A 6,000-nucleotide genomic window follows, 5' to 3' on the forward strand; every position below is an offset into this window, starting at 1 on the left:
AGTTTTATATTTTATGTGGTGGGAATGCTTCCAATAGCATTCAGCACTGGTTTGCATGACTTAGCAGGGGGAGGTTTCTGAATGGTCCCAGGTGCCCCCAAATATCTTGCCCTCAAAATGGCCATGAGTATGCCACTCCCATCATGATGCTGTTCTTTGGATGAAAGTATCATCTCCAGGTAATGCTTTTTTTTTCAGTCTCTCTTGCCATGTACAGCTGAGACAAGGTTAACAGGAGCTCACTTAATCCCGTTATATATGATTTATGTAAATTAATCAGATAGCTCAGAAGGGAATGTGGGCAGGGTAGTTGATTTTTGTGGCAGTGAAGTAGGAAGGCCCAGGACTCTTATCACTGCTAGAGAAAGGAGGTCTGTCATCACACTGAGTGCCAAGAATGCATGCATATAATGAAAGCTGAGAGCCTGGGGCAGGGACATGTCAGGGAGCAATCTTTGTAGCCTTCAATCTCTCCTGAAAACATCCTCCTTCTATTTTTTTTAACAACAGCTAATTTAATAGGTAAAGAAAGAAATAAACTGGAAAATAATGAAAGTAAGATGGAAATATAATAATAAAACATTTTAAGGTCTTCATCATATGGGGAGAGTATTATTGATTTATTGTAGGGTATCTGTATTTTTTAATTATAGTTTACATTCAATATTATTTTGTATCAGTTTCAGGTGTACAGCATAGTAGTTAGACAATTATATACTTTTACAAAGTGTCCCCCTGATATTTCCTGTACCCTCCTGGCATCACACAAAGCTATTACAATATTATTGATCATATTCCTATGCTGTACTTTACATCCCTGTGACTTTTTCGTAACTACCAATTTGTACTTCTTAATCCCTTTACCTTTTTCACCCAGTTCTCCAATCTACTCTCCTCTCTGGCGACCATCAGTCTGTGAGTCAGTTTCTATTTTATTGTTTATATTATTCTTTAGATTCCAGATATGAGTGAAATCATATGGTATCCGTCTTTCTCTGACTGACTGATTTCACTTAGACTAATACCCTCTAGGTCCATCCATGCTGTCGCAAATGGTAAGTTTTCATTATTTTATGGCCTAGTAATACTCCATCAAAGCTCCTCTCCTGGAGTTTTTTACTGAATAAACAGCCTGGCTGGTGTGGCTCAGTGGCTTGAGTGCCAACCTGTAAACCAAAGGGTCACTGGTTCTATTCCTAGTCAGGGTCTATGCTTCAGTTGAAGGCCAGAGCCCCAGTAGGGGGCACTCGAAAGGCAAACACACATTGATGTTTTTTTCCTTCTCTTTCTTCCCCTCTTCCTCTCTCTAAAAATAAATAAATAAAATCTATACCTAAATATACATATAAACTTAATGAATCCCATATTGTAATTCACCTTAAAAATGAATATTAAATTCTTCACTGAACAGTTCTGATTCCTTTCCTGAAATAGCTCTAGATTTTCTTTCTTTTGCAAAAGCATGAAATAGTTTTTAACTAGCTCATTGAGCTTAACAAATGCCATTAAATAAAACAATATTAAATAACTGCTTTTGTCTTCCAGATGAAAAGTTTTAAACTCATTTTATAGCTTTGGATGGGTGATTCAAAGCTTTCTTTGACTTGCCTGGTTCCTGATATCACTCATTACCTTTCGGAAGTTGGCTAACCCCAACCTAATTGTATCCCAGGAACATTATGAGCACACCAAGCAGATTTTGTTCTCCAGACCTTGCTCTGGAGTGGTGAGGAACTAGTGGTCACTGCCTTTGTGCACTCCACAATGGGTCTCAGTCCCAGAGGATGAGGGATTGTTAACTAATGGGGCAACTGTTATTCAAGGGGCATGGTGGGAATGGGTGTATGGGTTGGTTTGGGGGAGAAAAGCTTTAGGATCTTTTGGCTATGATTCAAATAATTACATAAAGAATTGGCTTTTTGTGAGTACCTTCTAGGATCCAACTTCAGATTATGTGTGGTTGGAAAAAAAAAGATTGGAAGCACCATATTGCCCACCAAAATCTAGCTGAGGAGATAAGATATACACATCTGAGAAAGAGAACAGATCAGGTTATGGTGACTTGCTAATGTCATGGCTGCTACATGGCACTGTACATGATGTGTAAAAGGGCTGGCTTATCTACAAGCACTGCAAGTAATTCAGTGTTTACTTTACAAGGCTCTAAATGTGTGTTTAGTGATTTTAATTAATACTTTAACAGATAAATGACCAAACCCCCAATATATCATTACTTTCTTAAAAGTTTTCTCTTTAAAGGCAATTTGGTTTTTCCATGGTTTCTCTTACAGTGGTCTCTGTTAAAGGTCAAAGAAGGTACATGGTGAAAGGTATTCTCTTTTAATCCTCTGATTAAATATAAGGGGTGCTATTTCAATTCCCTGCTACCCCAGTAATTTCATAGATAATAAAAACTGAGGTTCAGAGAAGTTAAGTAGCAAGGTTATCTGGCTGCTAAGTCTGCCTTGCTCCAAGGCCCATCTTCTCTTATCTTTTCCAAACTGGCTCTAGAGGATGGCATAAGTGGGAACAGTAGGATTTCAGTCTATGAAGCAAGTCTGACTGGCTACTGGTCCTGCCCCAATATCTCCCAAGCATGTGAGAGTTTAGGGGGTATACTAGTTTGGACAAAAATGGCAGGAGACAGTAGAGACTGGGTGATTCTTACTCTAAGGCTGTTTTGGTGCTAAATAAAATAAAATAGCATCATAATAAGACCTTTGGATATTATTAATCAGCACTCTGTTGAAAGAAAAGGCAAGGAGGAATTCTAAAATAGATTCTTTCTAATTCATTTACTGATCCAGAGCTGTACCAACAGTCTTTGCTAGCACTGAATCATCATTAACACCTAGTGCCAATTTTCTTTTTTTTAATATTGATTGCTTCTACTTTTTTTTGTTGTTCAAATACAGTTGTCTCCGTTTTCATGCCACCATGCCCCCCCCATCCCTGCCTCCCACCCTCGAACCTACCCTCTTTGGCTTTGTCCATGGGTCCTTTATACATGTTCCTCGATGGCCCTTCCCCTATTATCCCTCTCCTCCCTCCTCTCTGGTTACTGTCAATTTGTTCTTTAATGTCTCTGGTTGTATTTTGCTTGCTTGTTTGTTTTATTGATTAGGTTCCACTTATATGTGAAGATCATATGGTATTTTTCTTTCACCACCTAGCTTATTTCACTTAGCATAATTCTCTTCAGCTCTATCCATGCTGTTGCAAAGGGTATAATATTACTGAAGAAAAGCATTTATAACTCTAAAGTTTGGCTATTCTTGAGGCATTACTCATTAATAATAAACAATGGTTCATCTGAATCCAGTGCATACTTTTGTTTCAATTCTGTCTAGCAGCAATTATAAGAGACCTTGAAGTGACCCTGTATTTTGGGATATGAGGCAGCCCCATTCTTTTCCTGTCACAGTGGTATGATTGCCATGTAGTATCCCTTCCCTACTTTCTTCAGCACCTTTTTATGTTTAGCACACACATTCCTTTCTCTGTGCAGATGTTCCTAAACTGCCTCCCCTCTCCCTAGAGAATGTGAGAGTTTTCCATTTATGATCCTCCATACTATTTGTCCTTATTTCTCAGATGGCATTACTCACATGAATATGCATGGTCTTCCTTCATAAATAATTTCTGAGTTCTTTGGAATGAGAACTGTCCTTGCCATCTCTGCACACTCAGTGCCTAGCAGAGAACCTAGCCATAGCAAAAATGTCATATTAAAGATTAGTTAGCCATGAAGTATTCAGATGGGAACTATAACTAGAAAATTTAACAAAGTAAATAATAGAAAATGGCTTAATTTTTTTTTTTGCACTGAGCTGTCTTTGAACCTGCTTTGCAGCAGTGAAAGCTCAGCTGCTACCGGGGCAAAACTCTTCCTTGGCCATAAGAGATGCAGGATGCACTGAAAGGTGAAGACTGATCTACCTGTAGCTGTCTGCTTCATCCCCTATGCTCCCACAGGCTCAGCCTTGTAGCAGGCACTCTAGCTGGGGCTTGTAGCAAGGGCTGGCACTAAATAGCCAGCAGAAATTTTTGATAAATACACCAATGAGTGAACACTATTTATTACCATCCCTTCTGCACTTCTGCTCATGGTGCACTTATGGGAGCTCTCCTTTTCCCAATCTTTCTTAAGGCATCCCCCTCTGTCCCTTCGCCATCTCTATTCCTTTAGGGCTTTGCATATGTGCATATATGTGTGTGTACATGTATACACAGGTATGTGTACATGTGTATATGTGCACATACATGTGTTCAGAAAGATAATGGGTGGTACAATGATCTCAAGGTAGCCTGACCTAAAAAGATAAAAATATAACAAATAGCTGTTTTATTTAAAAAGTAGGACCTCTTTGCTAAAGAGTACATATTCCCCATAAAAGAGCCAACCAAGCAAAGAGTATCTCAAGTCTGCCGTGGCTGCATGGTTTTCTAAGTAATCACCACTTTGGAGGAGTTTGTGATAATGAGTGTGTTTTTAATCCTTATTTATAGTACACTCTGTGTTGCTTCCAAAGAAGCCAGAGGACTACAGAACTTATGATTGACAAAGGCAGAGAGAGTGTACATTGCCCCAGAACCAAAAATAATCCATGTTCATATGTTGATGGTAGAGTTGCAGGAAGCCAACCACATACTAGCTTCCCTAATTTCCATGGCAGCAAAACTATTATGCTTGTAAAAACAGAAGTTAATCAGATAAAAAGGTGACTGTCATGAAAGGGTAAAAGAAGCATGATTTTTTTCACCCCTACGTCTAAAAGGGAAAACCCTGGCCATGGACCTTGAGTAGGGCCTGATGATAATCTGAAGACTAAGAATATAGAGAAGCTAATGAATTCATTAACAGGGAAGGCTGCTTTACTTAGAAAAACAAGTAATAGATTTTATTTTATAGTTCAATTAGAAAAATGATATACTCCCTCAGGAAGAATGAAAGACCATAAATAAAAAGATAACATATTAGGCAGAATTCTGAATACAACCTTTTCTCAGATTTGTTTCTAACAACCCTATTTATAATCCCCAAACACTTAAGAACCTGAGAAATTAATAGAAAATGTACTTACCTTCAGCTCTGAAATAGGAACTTTCTGGCCAAGATGACTGAGAACAATGAGGTTTGAAAGAAAAGCCAGCAAATGGACCTTGGGCCAGGAAGCACCGGAACATATGCATCACTGGGAGAGACAGTTAGCTTGTTATCATAACCTTGAACTAATGTCATATGAAATGGACTACATATTTCTTGTAATGTGAAGTTGAAGAAACAGATTAAGACATAATTTCCATGGGCTCAGCTAAACAAAGTTGCTCCCAAAGTTTATGACAAGGTCTATGGCAGATTACAGAATTGTGACCTTGCTCCTTTTTAACATCATTTTAGAATTGCATTTAATTTTAAACTAAGAAATTCAGTAAGCTAGAGTTTTAAGGAAATGATTTTGGAAGAATTTGTTTTAAAATTTTCAGCAAACTTTTAAAAACATCTTGTAAACATTTGATTCATTAATCTCATTAAGTAGAAGGGAATAAGGGAATTATCCATATTTCACAAGACTAAAGAGTGAGACAGAGGGAATTGTGTGCTCAAGGGCAGCTATTAGACCATGAGCCAAGACAAAAAGAAACCTTCATGTTCTGCCAGTTCTCTGTCATGAAATTTCACAGACACCACTGTTAATACCTCCATCATTCAAAGCAAAATTGCTAAGTTTTAAAGTATAACATTGGTTTTCTGTTTGCCAATGCCTGCAGGGAAAGAATGATGTGTATATGTGTACCTGTATATGCATGTGTATGTATGTAAATGTGTGTACATACACATGTTTGTGAGGAGAATGAGTAGTAGAGTTATCTCAAGGCAGCCTAGGGAAATAAAAATATGAGAAATAGTTGCTGGCACATCAGCTTGAATGTTTAAATATGGCATGGAGCCAAGTTTGGGGATGGATTGGAGCTTTGGGGCTGATTCCAAACCAGTAA

At 38.1% G+C, this 6,000-nt stretch overlaps 1 protein-coding gene across 2 annotated transcripts in view; it reads right to left on the minus strand.

Moving 5' to 3' along the window:
- MC2R (melanocortin 2 receptor) overlaps positions 1-5,138 on the minus strand; it is a 57,833-nt gene extending 52,695 nt beyond the window's left edge. The window contains exon 1 of one of the 2 annotated variants that reach the window (XR_004899299.1): positions 5,085-5,138. The gene's annotated coding sequence lies outside the window, so the exon portion shown is untranslated. The remainder of the gene's footprint in view (positions 1-5,084) is intronic. The other variant, XM_028525054.2, reaches the window with a different exon arrangement.
- Between the last annotated feature and the right edge of the window lie 862 nt (positions 5,139-6,000).

This window comes from Phyllostomus discolor, chromosome 9 (genome assembly GCF_004126475.2).
Source record: "Phyllostomus discolor isolate MPI-MPIP mPhyDis1 chromosome 9, mPhyDis1.pri.v3, whole genome shotgun sequence".
Lineage (NCBI taxonomy): Eukaryota > Metazoa > Chordata > Mammalia > Chiroptera > Phyllostomidae > Phyllostomus > Phyllostomus discolor.